The sequence below is a fragment of the Sturnira hondurensis genome, unplaced genomic scaffold, assembly GCF_014824575.4.
Source record: "Sturnira hondurensis isolate 20B ecotype Veracruz unplaced genomic scaffold, ASM1482457v3 Scaffold0021143, whole genome shotgun sequence".
In the NCBI taxonomy this organism is placed as follows: domain Eukaryota; kingdom Metazoa; phylum Chordata; class Mammalia; order Chiroptera; family Phyllostomidae; genus Sturnira; species Sturnira hondurensis.
The window spans coordinates 3,504,779-3,527,902 of NW_028093774.1; the positions used below are offsets into that span (position 1 = coordinate 3,504,779).

General features: G+C 45.8%; 1 pseudogene; it reads left to right on the forward strand.

Annotated features, from left to right (window-relative positions):
* The first annotated feature begins 531 nt into the window (after positions 1-531).
* On the forward strand, positions 532-5,525 carry LOC118976692 (bis(5'-nucleosyl)-tetraphosphatase [asymmetrical]-like; annotated as a pseudogene).
* Positions 5,526-23,124: the final 17,599 nt, after the last annotated feature.

Here is a 23,124-nt window from a genome sequence, read left to right on the forward strand (position 1 = left end):
AGCTGAGTTGGGTGGGTCAGATGGGCGGAGCAGGAGCTGGCCAGGGGAAGTTCATCTCGCTGCACCTAGGCCAGCTCATGGGAGAGAGAATCTGATTTCCAGTCTTAAACATGAAAATGAGCTGTGCAAGTGGTGGTGAGGACTTTGTCTTTGAAGTCACAGCTGAAAGTAGGAGTCAACTATTCAACAGATGCCATGATTCTATATGAGAGGTCAGGGAAATAATCATTAAAACCATGATGGTTATACTCTATTAAAAAATGTATAAAGTTCTAGTCTGTGTGAAGAAATATTATTTCATGGACACCCTAAAAATGTCTATTTTGGCAAGTGTTCTTATCCCAACCCGGGTGGAAGGCTGAGCTCAGGGAGTTACCCAGGTGTAGGAGGTGAGATTTGAAGTGGGCGGAGCGGGTCCCAGGGGCATTATGACCATTTGACTCCATGTCAAGATCCCACGCTAGCAGAAAAGGGTGCTTTTTGTACTTTGTACACTTAATACGTACAGGGGCCAAAAGTGACCCCTTGTGAATGGTGCTCAGTGACAGCTGGGCAGTGACCGAGGCAGCATTAACCACATCCTGCAAGACTCTCCAGGGACCGCTGTGCCCGGGGAAGGTACAGGCCGCCCACATCCTTTCAGTGAAGCCCCCCAGGTACAGAGACATGACTGGTAATGGCCATGCCACTTTGCTTTCCCCCGATCCTTCCTCCAATTTTACATGTCGCTGCCTATGTAGCCCATTCTCTGGAAAATGATGTGGAAGAGGAAACCATAAGTTCTGGGAAACGGCACCCAAACTGATGGGTAACAACTAGGGTGGAGTTTGGACACCCTGCTGTGGATGAGAAAGTCACTGTGTCATGTGTAGGCTGAGAGGCCGGGAGACCAGCAGTCTAGTCTCGGGGCACAGGAGGGACGGTCACAGTGAACATAGAAACATTGGCTCTCTGCAGCGCCTGCTCAATCAGGGCAGACAGGGTGGTGGTGGGGTGTGGGGTGGAGAAGACAGGAAGAGCTTCCGCGGGGCTGGGGGCAGGCGGTGGGGTTCGTGCACTCATTAACATGCTCACCCAGGGATGAGAACACAGTCCCTCTTGTGCAGATAAAACTTGTGCTTTTATATCCTAAGGTGTATAATCGGCCTTGAGAAGGAAACATCCTGCTCACCAGGAGACCTGGATGACGTAGATTCCTATCCACAGAGATGATGAGGTTGATGGTGATGGTATTAGCGACAGAAACAGTGAGGACAGAACAGGCACAGTGATAAATGTTTCCCAGACACCGAGGGGCTGCTCTCATGTGAGATGCTAAACAGAAATGTCCGTGGACTCCAGAGAAACTGGAAGTTCCCTTCGGCTTGGAAGAGAATGGAGGCGATAGCATTTTTGAGAACTTGTTCTGTGCACAGCAAGATGTCTGGCACTTTAAATATAACACCTACTTAATCCCCGTAGCAGCCCCTGGAGCTGCAGGGTGTGGCCTCCAGGAAGACAAAGAGGCCCAGGGGAATTAACTGCCTTGCCTACAGACACACAGCAGGTCAATGGCAGAGGCCAGGTTCAGGCCACTGTGCATCCCAGCTTCCACATGGACAGGCAGAGTAAGTCCCTCACGGTCAGCAGCCACCTAGCAACAGTGGGGCAGAGCAGACTCCTAACCCTGTTCTCCAAGTGCTTCCTGGGTCAGCCGGCCTCTTCCTCCTCTCCCTCCCATCCCACCTTTGTAACCAAGGGCCCGTTTCCCCCAACACAATCAAGTACTTGGTTATACTGTGAACCCCTAGACAGGGCATTGTCTGTAAACAGCTAGTGACTATTGCCCAAAGCCCAGTGAACTCTAGCCAGCACCCCAGTGATTCAACCCATCAATCTTATGGCTTTTAATATATTTAAAGGGAAAAATAAAGGAAAAGTAAACTGAAAGGAACAAATGCTCCAGGCTGGTTTTATTTATATCCGATCCAAATCGGGAAGGGTTTGTGTATCCAACACACACAAAAATATCAAAAAAGTTCTCCCTTTTAAACCAAAATGAAGCTTATTATAAAACAGAAGAATAACTCACACCAAAATCTGTGAAAATAAAACCAGTGTTAAGGTATAAGACAAAGATCAAAGATGCAATGACCTTTCGAAAGGAAGATACAACATTTATGCTATTGCAAAATGACCATTATTACACAACTGTGGTCAGTCTCCACCTCAAAACCACAAGGTAAGAGAAACTCCAGCTGCGCAGAAAGGAAGGGTCTGACAGAATCAATCAGTTAAGTACTGCGACCATTTCAAAAAAAAGGCTCTAAAATCAATAGCTTTTCTGTATATTAGCAGCAATCATATAGAAAATATCATGGAAAATTAAGTTGTTCTCTATAGAAGCCAAAAATACACCATCTCTCCGGAGAACTACGAATACGGAGTCCGTACGGGGGACACTGTAGGAAGTCATTACTTCCATTACATCCCAGGACACACAGAGAAGAATGTGATCGAGGCACCTGGCTCCTACCCACCTGTTGGGCTGCATCGCATGCCGTTCCAGCACATTTGTGTCGACTGTTTCCTCTGCCCCAAACGCTTCTCCCTCTGACATTTTCATGCCTGAGAGTTCATTCATATTGCAGTTCCAATATCATTGCAAAGAGGATTTCCTTTCTTCCTGTCCACAGTGGCCCGCTACCGCTACTCTGGTCATTTTCTATCACTTTCCCCCCGTCCTTCCTAGTAGTAATCATTCCTCGAAATGATCTGATTCACTCGCTCATGTCTTGTCCGTCTCCTTCACTTAAATGAAAGGTCCACGAGCATGATTTTGTTTGTTCATCTCGAGGCCTGGTGCAGGGCAGACGCTCAACGTGTATTTGCTTAATTAAATGTGAAAGATGTATCACGGCCTACGTAGAAGAAGTGCATTTCATAAAGAGATAAATCCTCCCCCAAGGTAGGGAGGAGGTCTCCCCAGCTCAAAATCAAAACTCAGGGGAGTCGGTCTCTAGGTTGGGGGCTGGAGACTTGATAAGTGATGCTAGCATTCATCTGAGAGAAAAAATAAATAATAAAAGAGAACCCAGGCAACGAGGTTTGAACAAGATGAAATGCGGGGTGGGGGCACCTGCCCTAATGCGACCGTATTACACAACATTGGGAAGAGCGAGAACAGGGCAGCAGGCGAGGCCCGAAGCAGCCGGGCATGTGAGTGGGGCGCGGGATACAGAGCAAAGTGAAGACCACGGACATGATAAAGCTGGGATTAAACATCAGTCGGTGTGGTGTTGGTCTTTCTCCGTCTGGCCTATTTTACTTGGCGTAGTAACCTCTAGGGTCATGTATGTTGTCACCAGTGTTAAGATTTCATTATTTTTATGGCCAAGTCATTCATTCATATATAAATCTGTTCAATATATGCATAAACAAAATAGAAAGAGACAAACACACTCATAGATACAGGGAAGAGAATGACGGGTGCCAGAGGGGAGGCAGGTGGGGGATGGGTGAAAGGGGGAAGGGATTAAGAAGTACAGGTCTGTGGTTATGTAATAGTCACCGGGATGTACAATGCAGTATAAGGAATATAGTCAAAAATATTGTGAAGAGTATGGTATCAAACCAGTACTTGAAATATGGGGGGAATCACTTTTTAAAGGGTATGATTATCTAATCACAATGCTGTATACCTGAAATTAATACAAAATAATATTGAATGTCAACTGTAATTGAAAAGGAAGAGACACGAGTAGCTACTGTAGCCAGAATTCTGGGCTGGCCCCCAACACCCCTGGTCTCTGCTGTGCATTCTCTGCATAACCTCTCTCCTGGCCTGTCAGTGGGATTGGTGAATACGACCGATACCCTACCCCGGTCAGGTTACTCACAAAGCAAAGGTGAGGGAGTTTAACAACTGCAGTGACAATCCCTAGCCAGTCAACTTTCTGTAAACGTGACTGAGTCCTTCCTGACATTTCATGGTGTGTGGGGGGCTGTGGGGGGACCGTGTGGCCAGGACGGTCCTGTAATGGCAAGGAAGTGAATTCTGCCTGCTGTCCTGGGGACCTAGAGGTAAATCTTTTTCTGGTCAAGCCTCCAGATGATGACAGGGCCATCGTCACCTTGCTTGTGACCTTGTGAGCCCCAATCAGGGGATGGATGGAGACACATTGTGTGCAGAATTCTGACCCACAAAACTGTGGGAGCAACTCCTGGGAGCTGTTGTAAGCCCTTCGGTCTGTGGCGTTTGTAGCGCAGGTGGAGAAAACGAATGCACTGAGGAGAGGAGGGTGATAGGACGCGCCTGGGACGTACAGGTGGGGATTTTCACTAAAACACTCTGTAGCAAACTGGATCCCAGATAGGTTCAATAATTGAATGGAAGAAAATGAAAGCATGTCACGGCTAGGGGGGTAGTTAGCAGATCTCAGAAAAAGAGGTGATTTTGGAGCACAAAAATCACAGAAAATCTCACACAACTTAACAGGAGGGAATATACAAAAGTTAAAACTCCTTCAAGTCAAAATAATAACACAAGTCTGTAGAAATATTGTCCTCAGCAATAACGACAGATAGATTTGATTTCTTCCCTATGTACAGAACACGGAAAAGTATAATAAATATTTACAAGTGTTTACGTGCAAAAAAATTTCTGGGTGATAAAATTATGAGTAATTAAAAAATTTTTTCTGTAGATTATATTTATACTCTGTGTACATTCACTAATATGATTCTGTATTAATGTCATGTACATATGAAAATAATAATTAAATTCATAATAATATTTCAGTGCATAACCACAAAGAAATGGTATGTAATTTAGAAGAATTAATTACATTCTGTAGATTTTTACAAATACTTAGATGCTAAGGATCATGGAAAATATTAGAACATCTTTGCATATACATCTGCAATTACAATAGTGCAGAGACCTCACCAAGCACCGATGGGTAAACATGGAAAAACCTGGCGCTGCCATTAAAATAGGTGTTTTAGGTTAATGGGAGTAGAAGCAACTAGAGTCGACTCCCCATCCATCCACGAGTCTCCTGCCTCCCTCCGCCTGGGTCCTCAGACAGACCACTGCCCCGAGAGCAGGCGGCTTGGTCGTTTCCTGAAGATACCCCGTTCCTGAGGTGGACAACACTGCAGTGGGGTTTCTGCTGCTGTAGGCATCAGTGGCCTCCGTCGCCAGACTCCTCCTAAAGGCCATGTGGAACCAGGAGAAAATGAATGGGAAATAGCTCTGCAGGAGACTTAAAAGGACGCATGCCTAAAAGCAAGCCAGCTGACCGTCCCTGAGGGGTTTAGCAGGGAGCTCAATTATGTGGCCAGGGAGAAGCCCGAAACAGTCGTCTACCGGGTGGCAGCGGTGAAGGATGGCGGTGTGGGGATCCGCCCCTCCCACGGGCACCAAGCTCACCGCTGGCCGGGGCTGGACGTGGCCGGCGGGGTTGGCTCAATTCAAGGAAATGAAGGCAGTGCTCCAAGAAAGACACCCGTTTCTCTGCTCCCTGGGGGCCCACGCCAACTGAGACAGTCATTCGCCGCAGGATCTTTGAGGGCTTTCTGAGATGAAACTCTACTGTCAGCTCTGAAGAAGGCTGTGCTGGCCTCTGGCTCATCCTAGCAAAGAACAGGTAAGTTAGTCAGACAGGTGAGGATGTTCAGAGGAGAGCAAGCGAAAATCTTACCTGGGTGGAAAGGCAGGCAGAGTAGGAGTTAAAAAAAAAAGTACATCCTTGTGTTTAATAAACCTCAAGCATCTTTAAAAAAAGAAACAACTAAATATCTTTTAGATGTTTTATATTTGAATTAAAAGTTTGCCCATATTGTATAGGTGTGTCCATCTATCTGTACATAGAAGACAGGTGGCTGGATGGATAGAAAGACAGGTAGGTAGTCTTGCCACATATATTAGTCTTTTAAGACTTTGGGAACTAAGTGCTGCGGGCAGAGTGGCTTTAAACAACAGATATTTATTGCTTACAATTCTGGAGGCTGGAAGTCCAAGACCAAGGCGTGGCAAGGTTGGTTTCTTCTGAGCCTCTGTTTCATCTTGCAGAAGACGGCCTCTCCCTGTGCCTTACTCTCACCTTCCCTCCGGGAGTACCTGCGTCTTGAGCTCATTTCTTACAAACACACCAGTCACATGGAACGTGGGGCTACACTAAGGACCTCACATAAACCTAGTTACCCCTTCAGAGACCCTATCTCCAAATATGGCCAAACCCTGAGCTACTCAGAATTAGGACTTCAACCTATAAATGTTGGGGGAGACACTATTGAGCCCACAACGTGACTCAAGACTCTCTCCTTCTGAGGGAGAGAACAGCGTCCACCCTGCAATGGGTTTTCTTCCTAAGGTGTGGCTTTTACACGACTACTTAACATTTTGGCAATAACACCATCACTTTTGTCCTTGGTGTGGCTCTTTCAACCCTGCTCCTGTCAAAGGGTCAAAAGCACTGTGGCCCCACACATAATGAGGTTGGACTCAGGGGATGTGCTAAGAGGCTCCTGTGTAGAGTCTGGTGCTCAGGATGCATTGGGGCATGCCCCCCCCCGACTCTTTTGCTTAATAGAGTTTCTCAGATTTTTCTAATGAAGGCCTTTGGCAGCCGGGGAGAAAGAACTTGAGGCAAAACCCACAGAGGCACTCAGCAATGTTGTCCTTATAGTTACTTAGAACAATAACAAAAACTGTTGACCTTTTCTATGACAGATCCATGTTTGTGAAAATAAAACAGTTTCAGCTCCTTGTGATGTAAAATTGCTCCGGGAAAAGAGGCGACATTTACCTTGCGCCTGCAGAAGCCTGTGGCTTTGCACCCTGGGTGCCGACAGACACGCAGTTCTGATAGAAAACCATCCCCCCCGGCCCTGAGAAACGAGACCCAGCACCCCCCTCTTGCTGTGGAATTTCTCACAGCATGTCTTCAGGCGGGAGCAAGATAGAAAATCAAACAGTAGACTGGTGTTGCAAACTTCCTGGAGAAAGGCGGAAAAACAAAACCAAGAAAAAACATAATGAATGGGCAGGCAACAATGCCAGAAGGACAAACAGCAGATGGACAAACAGAATTACAATGCAAATGCCAAGGACTAGCATGGGCAGTAGCTCAGTTGGACAATGTTATTCGAAAAGACTCCAGAACAGCCCGAGTCAGCCAGTGGGAACTGTGGCCCGGCCATACCTGGAGAGGAACAGCTCGGGGCAGCAGAGATTTCTTCTTATGGAAACGTAAATCCCTGCTTATTGCACGGACTGTCTCGTCAGGCACTCGAAGGGCTGAGATCCCTGCTTTCACTATAGGGAAGAGGGACCAGGCTTGAAGACAACCTGTGGTGACATTTCCCGTGAGGGACTTTAAGCACCTGTTTCATCCAAACGCTGGGGACAGCCCTCATCGGTGCATCCATGTCCTCCCAGGACCACTGGTGACCATCACAGGGACAAACTAGAACCCACGCCAACGACATGCTATTTCCACCAAACAAGCCAAGCTACATGTGCACAGCAGAAGTCTTTTGCTATTTTGCAATGTGGCTCAACAATATTTGCTCACATAAACAAAGAATTTGCTCTTTCTTCAGGAATCGGTCGCACGGGCTGCACTGAAAGTCTGCCATGAATGAGTCCGCCCCACTGCTCAGAGAGAAGTCGAGTCGCTGCATCATTTCCCACGTTGCTGAAGTGAGACCGGCTCCGGGAGCTGCTCATGGCCCGTGGTCAGCACCCAGGGAGACTGCATGGAGGGGGTGTCTGAGCTTCCGGTGTCTCTGGGCCGCCCTGGAAGAAGAAGGGTTGTCTTGGGCCACACATGGAATACTTGGCAACACACAGTCACAAAAACCTCCCACATTCATAGCCACCCCGGGTCACATGTGGCCTGTGGGCTGCAGATGGGACCCCCCTGCTGTATGCTACAGAGGAACACCGACAAAACACGTAGGGGAGTGGTGAATGCTGACCTGCGACAAGAACGGTCCAGAACTCCTTACAAAATCCAGGTTAGGTAGAGACCCTGCATTAGGAATATCAAAAGAGACAGAACCACAGAATTCATTGAACTGGAGGTTGGCAAACCACACTCAGCAGCCACAGCTGGCCCATGGCCTGTTCCTGCACTTCCCTCCAGCTCAGAATTGCGTTCACTCGGTCAGAGTTCAGGACAGTGTGGAGGAGATGTACAGAGAGAGACAGAGAGACGGACAGGGGGCAGAAACCAACTAAGGACCGGGAAACCTGAACCATGTGTCACCCAGCACTGGTGGGAACAGTTTCCCCCACCCACGCTGAGTTAGTTGGTGTCCGTAAGTCTGTGATTTCGAGTTCCTTACACATCTACACTGCCCACCCAGATGGCCGCAGCTTTCGGGGCACCATGTGGAAAAGCGTTTTAAAAGCACGATATAATCATAGGGAATCTCCATCAACCACCTTGCATGTGCCTGTCACACATAAGAACTTCAGCTGTGTTAACCGCGTGCATCCTCGGAACAGCCTGTTCAGGTAAGTGCTCTATGTCCTTCTTTTCAGTGGAGACATTGGAGGAGCAGAGTGGCTGAGTGACCTGTCCCACACTCACAGCTAGGAAACGGGGGGGAGCAGGATTTGAACCACGGCAATCTGCAGGCATCAGTATACAAATATAGTTGAGTCAGGATAGATTGCTTACGCTGCAGTAACAAATCGCTCCAGATTCTGAGCGGCGTTCTGTGCAGGGGATCATTTCTGCCCGTGCTGTGCGTCCACGCAGGGGTGTCGGCAATTCTGCTCCAGGCACCTCGTTTCAGGGGCCCAGGCTGATGCCGCAGCCTCTCCCTACTGCCAGGCACGTGGCCCAGGGAAAAGAGGGGGGCCTAAGTGGACTCCTCAGACGTCTGCCTGTACAGGATCTACGTCCCTTCTGATCATGTTACATCGGCCAGAGCCGGTCAGAGGGCCCAGCCTGGCATCGGTGTGGCAGGGAAGGACAATCCTCCCTCGGGAGGGGCAGTGAACACCTGAGTCCTGCTGTATCGACGGCTGTGGGCACTGGCAGCCCTCCCGCCCAGTGTCCCAACAGCCTAGGACTTCGGCTAGATGCTCTCCTGCCTGGTTGTGCTCATCCGGTTCCCCCCCACGGCTCTCCCCTGAGGTTCTCCAGACATGTGAGGGTATTTGTTACTGAAACATCCCACGGTCTTGGCCATGGTAAGAACCATTCCTCCTAGTTATTTAAATCTGTAGTAGCCAGTTTTCCAGTGAAACAGAACCGATAGATTCTAGACAGATCCATAGGGATCAATAGAGATCAGGAGAGAGAGAGAGAGAAAAAAAATATATATATATATATATAGAGAGAGAGAGAGAGAGAGGGAGAGTTATTTGGAGGAATTGGCTCATGTGGCTGCGGCGGCTGACAAATCTGAAATACCTAAGGCAGAGCCAGCCAGCTGGAGATGGAGAGTTGAGGTTTCAGTCTCTTGGCCAACGACGAGAAACTCAGGCAGAATTTCCGTTGAAGCCTAAAGGCAGAGTTCCTCCCTTCCAGGAAAAGCCCTTACCCTTTGCCCTGATTGGATGAGGCCCACCCACATTAGGGAGGACAAGCTGCTCTTCTTTACGATGCTGAATTGTATAGGTCAAACATACATTTAAAAAATAAAACCTTTCTAGCAACACACAGACTAACGGGTGTTTGACCAAGCAACGGGGCCCGTGGTCTAGCTAAGCTGACCTGTAAGATTCACCGTCACATTTCAGGACGACGTTTCAGTGTAAAATCCTGCCACACAAACTTCTCCTCACCCTCATGACCCTCAGCTCTCTGTACTGGTTAACAGTAGGTGTGTCAGTAAACTCTCAGGTGCCTTAATGGCTTAAGTATGCTACCATCTATCTTTTTGCTGGGCAAAGTCCGAAGTTCATTCCCATTCAGCGATTGGACCTCCTCCAAGTGGTGATGCAGGGACCCAGGCACCTAGCATTTTGTGGCTTCCCCATTTTTAACACAGAGTCTACCAAAACTCTGTGCTCGTCTTTGCCTCCTGGAAGGAGGGAAAACAAAGAAAGTCAGTTTGGGAATACTTCCTGTCCCAGAAAGGAATTGCTACATCACACATCTGCTGATACCCCATTGGTTAGAATGTAGTCACATGACCACACCTGCGTCAAGGGAATCTGGGAAACGTAGGGAGGCTGGTACTTTTGAGGATTTAAGGAACAGACCTGGGGATCCTCTAGCTAGTCTTCTCCTTATTTCTGCACCCTCCACAGCGATCTTAAACTTTGACGTGGGTGTGGGGGTAGGAGATAACAGCAGGTTACAAAACCTTTCTGGAGCTTCGTCTCGTCCTTGCCAGCTGGACGAGACTCTTCTGCTTCTGACGACAAGGAGTTGGTGCCCAAGCACAGTGACAGCACCTGAAACAGGCGAGAGGCCCGCCCTTCTGTTTGGTTTCCAGTTGTCGCAAAAGAGCTTTTGGGAGGCTGGCGCGCCAACCCCACACTCCGATTTCCTGATTCCAGAAGGAGAAGAAAAGAGTTAAATGTCTCAAGACCAACTGTGCACTTTTTAGCATCTGCTTCGAAAGTGCCTCTGAACAGCTTTCTGGTCGGAGCCTCCAACACTGAACCACACACCTTAGAAACCAGCTCATCTTTGTGAAAATGGGTTTCATTTCTTACTGACCCTGTCAACAGCTCTGCAAAGCTAATTTGCTAGTTCAGTGGCTCATCATCAGTTCCTCGTACATGAAACTGACAAAGGTCAACAGTGTAAAAAAATATTTGATTTCAGACTTTAATCCAAAGAATTGCAGTATCTCTTCTGCTTCCCTGATTGAATTAACAAGAAACTCACCTAATTGCTTAGAGTACATGAAGAAAATGGCTTTTCCTGCTGGTGACCGTCTCTAGCTCACTCCTTCTGAGTGACACTTCAGGCCCTTTGCAAGTTAATTTGATGACTAAGCTCCTGTGATCTGTCTATAAACCAAACGTAAGTTGTGGTCAAGAACTTCAGAAGCCACAAGTCACATGTCACCCTCATCATCCGTCATCCTTAAACAAGTGGTATAGTGCCCTCACGCACCAGAAGTTTTCTAGTCGGTTGGCCTGGCTTTAGACTTTGGGGCTGCCAGCTGCTACTGACTTTATGAGCTTGGCCAAATCACTTGAATTCACAGAGCCGTGGTCTATTCCTCTGGAAAACAAGCCTACTATGTCTGCCTACCGGGGTTGCCTTTGGAACTAGATGGATCTGCTTCTGGCAAAGGTGTTGGCTGGGTGTTTAGTCATTCCTAGGTGTCCTTCCTTCCCTGTAGGTATAGGTTCACTCATTTTACTCCACGTCACTTGTGTGTTATCAGGACATTCTGTTTGCAAGCAGAAGAAACCAGCAGCAGCTGAAATAACATCTGGTTATTCCGTGTTAGGACCCAGTCGTGCTCCCGGAACCTTGAGGTGGGGAGAGAGCCCATCCTGGGTGAGGCGTGGAACAGCGTCTGCGAAGCCTGGAGAGGGGACCTGCTGGGTCGTCGCCCCACTTTTTTCTTCAAGCCAACTCTTTCTCTTATATCTGCAGACAGATGTTCCTGCTTATCCCATCCACCTGGTGGAAGATACCCAAATCAGAGCTCTAGACGTCAGGGATCTTGTTGTTGCTGTGATCTCCTTTGGAAAATAACAGATGAGTTTCAGCTGTAAGTTGGACTAGCCCAGCTCGTATCAGCTGTTCACAGGTGGTCCCACCCAGTAGGAATACGTATAAACCTGGAATTTTAGGTGCCTCCTCTGAGTAAGGAGGGCAGTGAAGGGGTCCCTGTGAGCTGAACCATTACCATAAGGTTTTTCTACTGCAGTGGGCATTTAAAAGGATTGTATTTTTATTCTGAAGAAAATAAATGGAAGGAGATGGAATTTTTTCCTCCTTTTCCTTTTGCCTAGAATTCCAGAACTGACCCTGGTTTCTCTCATACATCATTGCAGAGCAGACAGTCTAGGGTGGAGGGACATGGACCATATGAACGACCCCACTGATGTCATCATCTGGAAGCCACTAGAAACCTCTGGAAGCTTAACCACCGATGCCAGCACAGGGGAAGCTTCCCTCACACAAAGTTCACTGTGGCAGAATGAGGACACGGTACCTGGCTACAACTTGAGGGTGGTCTCCAGTGAGACAGATGACGAGGACCGTGGGTCGGGCAGGACCAGGTGGAGAGACGGGGCCACCACCCCTGCCAGCGACGATCGTCTGGCAGGTTCTCACATGAAAACGCTCTCTCGCCGAGCTGGGTTAATTAACTGAGGTCTGTGTTTCTTCCCTCTGAGGGGACTTCAATCTCATTGATGTGCAACACACACTGTTAAAAACATCATATTTCAAACAAATATTTCCTTTCTGTGTATTTTAGGGCATAGTTTTTACTAGGGAAGTAAAAAGAAAACAGTTTAAGTTAGTGTTACCTTGGCAAAATAGAACATTTCACAGACATTCCTTGATGCAAATTAAAGTCAGCAGACAGAGAGAGAAAACATAACTGTAATTGACTGTGAGAGGATGGATAGACCCTGACATCTCAGAGTATACGACTTTTAATTGCGTTTAATTAGACAATTGTGTTCCAGACGTTTCCCATTAGAAAGACATTTTTATATGCTATTTAATTTAACAAGTACACATCCATTAGATAGATAATAGTATTCTTATCTTAAAAACTTAAATATATTGAGGTAAGGGGATTTAGGTAATCTGAGTTCAGATAACATGCAAGAGGGGATCTGACACGTGAAACTCCTCTGCTGGGCTGTGGAGCTGGTCAGGTGGGGAGTTGGTCCACAGAGAATGCTACCTGAGTGAAGGAAACACCTGATCACAAACTAACAAGAATATCAAGATGGTTCATCAGCATAAAATATCTCTCCAGGCTCTTCTCAAAGATTTTAATACATGAATTATGTTTACAATAGAAAATTAAATCCAACTTTGACTTATGACCAAGAAATTAATAGAGACCAGATGTACCATCACAAATAAAACCAATATAAAAAGAGTAATAAAAGAACTGGGCATGAGGCAATGAAAGAGAGGCATCCTTGAGAGATGGAAAGTGAGAAGTAGCTCCGAATTATCTTAGTTTATTGTTTAGAGATCATTTCCAGCCACAGCAAAGGAGAAGGAGCCTGCCAGAGCGTGGTGGTCTTCCTGAATTGAGGGAATACTGGTGGAAGGCCAAGGTGGACAGAGTTCACTAGGCAGAGCATTAGAGTGGAGAGAGTTGTACGGAGAGAGAGCACTCAGAGATCTGCCGTGGGTTCCCCTCAACTCTTCAGCTGAAATCTGATCAGTGTGTGCATGCGTGCAAGGAACGTGCACAGCACGGGAAAAGAAGCACCTGAAAGGACCAAAGGGAAGAAATCCTAGACCCACACAGGGCCGCCAGCCAGAGTAGAAAGCTTAATAACTCCTGGGGCGCCAGGTAGAATAATCACAAGTGTTTCCCCTTAGCAGCAGGACAGAGGGAGCTCTAGTTTACATGTTGTTAAAAGTAAGATCCAAAAGAATCCAATGTTTCCAAGTAACTCAAGTACATCCCAGAATAACACTTAACAATATTTAAGGGAATATAAAATATCCACCACTCAATAAGATATAATTCATAGTCTCTGGCATGTAAGAAGAAGTTACCAGGCATTCAAAGAAGAAAGGAACTATGAAACAGTATGAGGATTAAAAACAACCAGTTGAAATTGACTCAGCAATTCAAACAATTAACTCAACCAATTAATAACACTAGTTTTTAATATTTTCTATGATCTACAGGAATAAATGAGTATGTTGAGACAAAAGACATATAAAAAGGACCAAAATAAAATTTTTAGAGATGAAAAGTGTATCTGGTATGAAACCTATGCAGCATGAGATTAACAGCAGAGTAGACATTACAGAAGAAAAGGTTAGTGACCTTGAAGATGTAATAATAGAGACTATCCAAAGTAAAACACAGAAAGGAAACAGACTGAGAACACAGAGCATGAATGGCACCCAATGACTCAAAATTCTGGCAATTAGAGTCCTTGAAGAAAGAGAGAGCAAAACGTATTCAAAAAACAAGCAATGAAATTTTTGAAAATTTAATAAAATCTCTTGTAATCTTACAGATCCAAGAACTTCAATGACTTCCAAGCTGAAGGAATCAACAACAGACATTAGAAAGAATCGATAAAACAGAATTATAAGTTAGAAGGCATTAGAACCGAATGAGAACGAGGATGCAGCACATCGGCATTTGTGGTGTGCTGCCGAAGTGGCACGCAAAGAAAAACTCACGGAGCACAAGTGCCAGCAGGAGGAAAGAAGGAAGGCCTGAGATCAGCGACCTCAGCTTCCACCTTAAGAAACTAGAAGATGATATAAAACCCAATTTGATTATAAGCACACACCGTAAATGAATAATATCCTGATCTAATTGGTGAATGAAGCCACTTTTCACACCTAAGAGCAGATAAAACCACAGAATTTGGACGCATACATTCAAGTTCTGCCACACAGAGGGGACGCACACGGAGATTTCTAGGAAAATACTGCCCTATAGATATATAAATACACATATATATACAGTTTAACATCATTTTAATAAGTACGGGCATTAGGTGGCAAAGGGAGGCAGCAAGTGGGGATGTCCCCAGATCTATGGACAGTCTCCCCTGGTGTCCTGAAGATAATGGAAAGCCGCTCTTGGACATGAATGCTAGCAAGTGATACCAAGAGATAACCAGGCTTTCCAAGGACCATCACTGTGGTCTGTGGGTTATTTCAATCATATGCTTTAGTTAGTCATGAAGCCCACATAGTTAACAAGATGAATAAGAGGTTAGAAGACTTTGCTCCATAAAATTCAACAAAAACCTTAAGTTGATCATTTTACTTGTACCAGAAATCTGCCCAAGATAGTCGATTGTGTGGGGATATTGATTAAATGAATGACCTATCTTACCTTCCTCAAAAGTTTGCCCATAGAGTCCTTAAATAAGACAAAGCTTTTACATGGGGTTCTTTCTAAGAAGCATTCTTGAAGTGTTTTCAGAACATTTTTTTGTCTTTTATTCCAATTCCCTGGATTCTGAAACAAAGATCATTGCCATTAACATGTGGGGAGAAACACACACGTACATCTCGTGGAACACCTCCAAATTCTAGATGCGCACCCCCCCAGGAAAGAGCTCCAGGTTGTCCCTCAAGCCAAGATTCGGGTAAGTGCTGCTGGGAATGCCAAATTCAGCTGCTTTCGCTCTTTGCTGAAGAGAGTGGCAAATGCCCGTCTTGGTCACTGGAGCACAAATTAGCCAAGTGCTCCAAGGAGAAGGCAGCATGGGAAGAAATAAACAAGAGGTCAGAGACCCTGACTGGTGTGGGGAATAGTGGGAATGGCTGAAAAGGAGACTCAGTGGAACGAAGGTTATGTCAGTCCAAGTAGCCACGTTCGTGTGTTTGCACGGAGGTCTCAGAATTTCCTCCTGCTAGACGCTGATAGGGAACATGGCTGAGTTGAAGCTAAACTTTGATAACACAGAACTTTATTTCAAAAGGTCGGGGGATGTCTTGTGCCTTATGTCCTGTCTACATTCATGATCATACACAGAACACGAAGGCAAGGCACAGCTTCTGAGTTATGCCTTCATCGAATAGTTAGGAATTTCTATGTCATAGTTAGGAATAACCCACTGTCCATGACAGACTTAAACAAGAGAGGATTAAAGAAGTTTGAGATTCATTTCTTTTCCTTGCACGGCAGGTCCAAAGATGAGCAGTCTGGGATTGTCTGAGAGCTCCAACACCATCAAAAACCCAGGCTGAGCCCATTGCTCCCCACCAGCATACCTGCATTGCTTCCCATTCTCAAGCTACCTCAAGGCCCAGGATGGCTGTTGAATCTCTGGCTATTACTGTAGTATTCCGATAAGGAGGAAAGGAAGCAAAGGACATCTTCCTTGCTTTTAAGAGTTTGACTGGAAGCGTCTTCGACCATTGTCCTTACATCTCATTCGTGAAAACTTACTCACGTGGCCACACTCAGGGGAGGCAGATTGACAGGCAGTAGTTTCCAGCTCAGCCTTTTGCCACATGGAAAAAAATACAGAATTGTCTAAAGAGGGGAGGAGAGACTGGTTCTTCGGCGGGTGACCACTAGCTGAGTTTTTGATGTGAGACTAGTGTGTGTGAGTCCCAGTGGGAGAATATAACCTGCTGTTCTGGAAAAAACACCCTGCTCATTTTTAAAAGTAGAGAGAAGAAATAAAAACAGCAACCATAGCTCATTATCAGAAATGAACGCCATGAATATTTGATGTATTTTCTATTGCTTTTATTTTCAGGTTATTTAAAAAATGGTGTAATATAACATATACAAAATTGCATGTAATTATTTAAAATGAAAACAATATTTGTGATTAAGAAGTTAATACTAGTTTATAAAAATAGAAACTACAAGAAAGTACTATGAAGAAACTGAAACTGAGTCTTCATATCCAGATATGTCAATGACTATAAATTTCTAGCATATTTCAGTGCTGATTTATCTTTCAATTTTTACATTGTTGATGTCATATGATATATAAGGTGATTTGTGATTGGTATAAGAAGCTTCATAGATCTTATTTGAAATGTTAGACAAAGAAATATAATAATAGACACCATATTTCATTGACTGTAAGACATATTTTTCACATTTTAACATCTCTAAAACTGAGATGCATCCTGCAATTAATGATATATCACAATTTAATTGGTATCTTTTTTTCCTCAGGGTGCATAAAACAATGATACTTCTCATGAGTGAGGATGAATTGGGTTTGATGAAAGCAGTAATATCTTTCACGAGATGGCTTATTAGTTATTGAAATTAACTCAAGTAATTCAGGGTAAAATTTAAAGTTGCAAAAAGTTATTTAGCAAATCCTCTTGCGGTGAAACGTGACCATTATTTTGCTTTTCTGTGGCCTAACTTGTGTTTTACAGAGAGAGAGAGAGAGAACCGAACAGGGTGCATCAGTGGAATAACACACCTGACCCGAAGGTGGAGTTTCGGGTTGGGCTACAAAGCTTCTGAGGTTGGAGTATTCAGTTGTTGGCCTGGTGCACAGCCCTACCACCGAGTTTTCTTCAATTCGCATGACGACTTGAATTGCTATTCTCAATGACTGACTTCCCTTCCTGTAAGAGAATTGCATATATATATATAATATATAATTGATGACAGATATATATATATATATATTTCAGGGTCAACAGATATTGACTAACGGTGGAATAAAAGAGCAGAGAGAGGCTGAGAGAACTATTGTGCTGGACCTGTCTGCATTTTCCAGATCAGAAACCTGAGGCCCATGAACAACAAGGTCTTGCTCAATAACAGGCCAAGTTCAGGAACTCGGTGAGCCATGCACAGGCCCCCTGCTTTCTCCATTGCGTCCCCCGGTGAGTGTCCTTTGTAACCAGGAGAGGGTGCAAGGCCTGGGGCCCCTTCCTGGTCCCAGGAGAAGTGTTTCTCCGGGCGGAGTCCGGCTGCCAGGTTAGGAGGAAGCCCTGACTCTGTATGTCCTTCTCTTCCTTGTACGACCTCCCTCCGCTATTTTCAGATTGCTGGATCGTATTTAAAAAAAAAAAGTCACAGTCTTCGTCTTTCCGAAAGCTGAGTGTGTCTGTTTTAATTAAGAATGGGGGGCAGTAGGTCTGGGGTGGGGGACACATGCCAGAATAATGTGATGGTTACATTCCCTTGTCTGAAGCTCTTCCAGGGCCCTTTGCCAGAGTTCTTTTATTAGGCGTCACGTTGGGCAAGGACCCAGTTGCCTGCGGGCCTTGCCCTTCCCGCCATAAAGCCATCATCAGCTTCCAGGAAATGAGCCTGCACAGACCCACGGGTGATCGCTGGGGCCGGGGCCAGTCCGATGCACGTAGGTAGAGAGCACATGTACCCAGCAGGGGGGATTTGCTGCAGCTGACTTGAAGAAGGAAGCAGATGCTTTCTCCACTGGACCTTTTGGGGCCCTGGGACGAGTAGTGCGTCCCCCGGGCTTCAGTCCAAGTCCGCGTGGCGTGTACACGTGACGAATTCATCGTCTGAGCTTAAGGACTCCTCACTCTCACCAATCTGTGGCAAAAATATACATCAATAAAATGGCTGTAAATTAAGCAGATGATATGAGAAGAGATGGAGTTTGCATGCTATTGAGCAAGCACAGTTTTATTATTAACTTTATGCTTTATTTACAGTGATAGTTAAACATATTGATCTTAGCAACGCAGGAAGTGTTCTTACACCAGCAGAGAGATTTGACTAAGGAAAAGGTAATAATTATCAGTTAGCGGGAATGACTGCTAATAAGGGTGGGGGAAGTGCAGAAAATTCCTGATTAGCAACACTGACACTTTCCCAGTGTTGTGTATAAATTGCCAGGATTTAAAAAATACATCTGCCTCATATGATATTTAAAAAGGAAAAAAAAGGACCAGGCGCATAATTACTAGACACATCCAAGATGCAAGCCTTTTTGTTGTTCTTTTAATCATTTGGAAGAAGAGGAACCGTTGCTCAGAAGAATTTTGCCCTTTTCTGTGGATAACAAGTAAAATTAACTAACAGCTCAATTATTCTGTTAATGAGGCAATTCCCTCCCCACCTGCATAAATTCAAGTTTTAATTTTTTGCTTCCCAATATCCTTCCTCCTGCCATCAATCAGTGCTCCTTTCGGAGGGGAGGGGGCTGGAGGGTGAGGGCCAGACTGAGGCCCATCCTGCCCCCTAACACGGCAGCGGAAAAGAACACAAAAGGGCCCATTCTGCAGAGGAGATAACCGAGGCCGGCCTGGGACAGAGCATGGCTGATGCGCAAGTCTGCTTTCCCCCCTGTGCTGAGATTCAGCCTACACTTCATTCCGCCTCTCCGGTGTCTGGACGGAGGCAGGCTCCTGTGTGCCCCCAAAGTTCCGGCTGTTTGCTGGCCTTCCCACTGTACTCATGAGTCAGAGCTTGTCAGCTGCAGGAGGAAAGTGATGCAAGTGACGTAATCCCCGACCAAAGCAAAGCAAAGCAAAGCAAAGGACCCTTCAGTTGGCGAGGGCAGCCTCATCCCAGGGAACCACAAGGCTTCCTTCAGGCTTTGGTAACACCGGTGATCTGCGAGGAGTCGCCCCAGTGCCTTTGAGCCGCTGTGGAAGGAAGTTCAGGGACCGCAGGTTAGGAAATGAGCTAGGGCTTGGGCTGTTCAGCTCCAATGCGTGACCAGTCAGGTCCGCTGCATCGCACTACCTGAGGACCCAAATAAAGTTGTCTGCCTGCTCACCCATCTCCTACAGCCTGGATCTCGGTTGTTTTTCCATTTCCTAAGTACGACACCTGCCTAAGATCATGCCAAGCCCAGGCAGGCTCAGAATTCAAAGGCTTTTCCAGGCTCTCTATTACTGAGCACCGTCGATGGCAAAGCCACCGTCCTGTCCCTTACCCCATAAGCTCCGCGCAGCCTGGTGGGCTAGCGTCTTGCCCTGTTTGACCCCTCAGTTGTCTGGATTCAGCCTTCTCAGCTTCTCGTGACTTGAGCAGAATTCTGTCCTCCGAACTCAGGAGTCTCCGCAGGTCCTGCACACCAATGCCCTGGGGGTGGGGAGGCCTGCCTGTTACCCTCACCGGGCTCCCTGACTTCCCTCCTGTCTTCCACCGCTCAGGCCTCCTTCTTTACGCTGCCGCCAGAACGATCGATTTCTGAATCCATGCCATTGTTTGTCTTTTCAATCACATGACACCCTCACTGTAAAATTACTAAAATTAAATAACATGGAGCGCATTATTAGACTTCCCCTCTATGCCAAAATAAATATAACACCTTCAAACAACCCTGCTCCCCTCTGAGGCTCCAGGATGCCTTCTGTTCAGCGAGCGATGGTTGTATGTTCTGGGTCTCCTGTTTGTGTGTCCCCTGGGAACTAACAGTCCATCCTCCATTGGCTGATTTTTTTATGAAATTACTTTGGAAAAACAATATTAATAGCTTTTGTGTACAAGCGGCAAATATGTCCTCCCAATCTGTTGTTTTAACTTTGTATACAGAATTTTTTGATGATGAACTCCCAGTTACCTACAAATGAGTTCCCATAAGACTATCCGCTGATTTCTCAATGAAAAGCCTCATATTTTTATGTACTCAAATATACTTTTCTTTTTTTAATTTAATTTATTTATTTTTAGAGAGGGGGAAGGGAAGGAGAAAGAAAGGGAGAGAAACATCAATCTGTGGTTGCCTCTCACATGGCCCCCACTGGGGACTTGGCCTGCAACTGGGAATCGAACCACGACCCTTTGGTTCACAGCCCACGCTCAATCCACTGAGCTACACCAGCCAGGGCTCAAATAGACCTTTCTTATTTGGCTTTTAGTTCCTTTTTCTTGTTTGGAAGATATATCTACTTCAAGACTCTACTTATCTACCTATCTATCTATCATTTATCTTTGACATAACAAAAATGCATTTATACACACACACAGAACTTTCTTATGTACAGTAACTTTTACAACCAGGACTATAGATTTAAAATGCAATTTTTCTTTTTTAAATATATTTTATTGATTATGCTATTATAGTTGACCCATTTTTTCTTTGTTTTATTCCCCTCCGCCCTGTGCCTCACCCCCACCATCATTCCCCCACCTTAGTTCATGTCCATGGGTTGTATGTATAAGTTCTTTGGCTTCTTCATTTTCCATACTATTCTTAACCTTCCCCTGTCTGTTTTCTGTGATTCTCTTCCTGTTCTAGTTGTTTGCTTAGTTCATTTTTGTGGTTTTTTTAGGTTTGGTTGTTGACAGTTGTGAGTTTGTTGTCATTTTACTGTTCATATTTTTTATCTTCTTTTTCTGAGATCAGTCCCTTTAACATTTTGTAGAATAAGGGCTTGACGATGATGAACTCACAGTTACCTACAAAGGAGTTCGCATAAAACTATCAGCTGATTTCTCAAAAGAAAACTTGCAGGCAAGAAGGGGCTGGAAAGAAGTATTCCAAGTCATGAAATCCAAAGACCTACATTCAAGATTGCTCTATCCAGCAGAGCTATCATTTAGAATGGAAGGGCAGATAAAGATAAGGTCAAGTTAAACTACAAATTTAATGTCTTCCTTCTGAGTTTAAAATTCTTAGTGGTCTTCTGTACTCTTACTTTTCAGAATAAAGTTTTAACTCCAATGTGCTATTCAGCCTCTCATGATCTCGCCGGCCCCTCTCTCCTGCTCATTGCACCACTGGCCATCTAGAAGCGGCTTCACGTCACATCCTCGAGAGCCAGACCCCCTCCTGCCTCCAGACCCTTGCCCCCACTGCATACCCCAATGGGAAAAGGATCGCCCACCAGTTTCCTCAGTGCTCCTTTGAAAGATGAGAGCAGGAAGGGAAGGGGAAAGAGAGTGAAGAGAACCATAGCACCTGCCAAGTGTTTACTGTTTAGCAGGAAAATCTTCGTGAAATCCTCTGCGTCGTGGTGTGACAAGGCAGGGAGCCAGAGGCAGGGCAGGGCGGAGGACCATAGATACAGCTTCCCTGAACTGACCCCGCACATCCTGAGTGTACTTCCTTTCCTGGGAGAGGGTTTCCGGGACACCTGAATGTCTCGCTGGCAGGTCTACCAGGGGCAGCTGAGGACCAACCCACAGAAAATGGGAATAAAGCAAATTCTCCATGTTTGAAGGTATGTGTTTGATGTTGCCCCTGCCCAAAATCCACCTACTCTCTCCATAATCTCCAGGGTGAATCAAACAGTTTATTGCAGGTTCCAAGGACTTCCCTCCTGACCCCCAGCCTCCTGCCTTTCCTCACCCTCTAATTCCTCCTACCAGCACAGGGCCCTCTGAGAATGTCCCTGCATCACCTCCCTGGGCACAGGATTATGCCGTTCCCTCCACAGGGGGCAATTCTGAGTTCATCGTTCAGTGGACATACTTATATTCACCATTCACAAGCTGGCTCACAGCATCACGGAAGACTTCTGTGTCCCCACCCCCATCTATTTCCTAACCTGGACCCTCACTCTATGAATCCTTAACCTTAGACCTCACCTCACTTCCCATCCTTGGCCTTAAACTTAATCTAGCTAATAACATAGCCTTCCTCACCCTGCCCACCTTACTCTTAAGCCCCACGGCACCTTTTCCATCTCTAGCCATAAACCTGACCTCACACTACTCACCCCTAACCCTGAAGCTGACCTTCACAGGTGACCGGAGGTATGAATGCATAAGTGGATGGACGCACAGATGATGCATGGATGGACTCATGGATGCATGGTGGATCATAGATGGATGGATGCATAGATGGGTAGATAGTTGAATAGATGAACAGGTGAATGGATAGATAGATGAATGGATGGATGAATAAATGTATGAATAGATGGATAGGTAGAAAGTAGATTGTGTGTGTATTTGTGGGTATGGAAGTATGATGATTGAAAATTGGTAATGAAATGACCTACTGGCAGAAGTTTCTGGCATTGCTTCTAGGCTGTAGTGTAGGATTTTCCAGGTAGGTGTTGCAGAGTATTCTCTCTCTCTCTCTCTCTCTCTCTCTCTCTCCCTCTCTCTCTCTGATGGTACCTGGCAAAACTCTCACTAGTGGCTACTACACCACTACAGATTTGTGAGGAGGACATGCACAAAGTCTGCGTCCCAATGACACAGGCAGCGTCTGTGTTGCTTGAATTTGCTGAGCTAGGGGAGCGGTTTGTGGCTGCAGCAGAGCCTGCTTATTTAGAATCCTGGGCAGCAAACAGAGTGAAGAAAAGAGAAATGACCATTTTCTGGCTTAGACACCACCTCGTTGTGATCATGAGAATTCATGGGCAGGCCTATTTGTGTGGCCTTTGCGTCTTCACAGAGAAAATGGAGACAAGAAGCTCTGACCCCTGCGAACTTGCCATGAGGCAATGACCGTGAGACACTCTAACACCAGGCAGACTCTTCGTGGTGTGGTTAGGCGGCTCTTGGACCAAGCTACCTAGTGATTTTGTAAATATTCTTTGACCATATGTATTAGATTGTCATCTCGCTCCTACCAATTCTCTTTTTAATTATAAAATATGCCTGATGAAATAAAAAAGA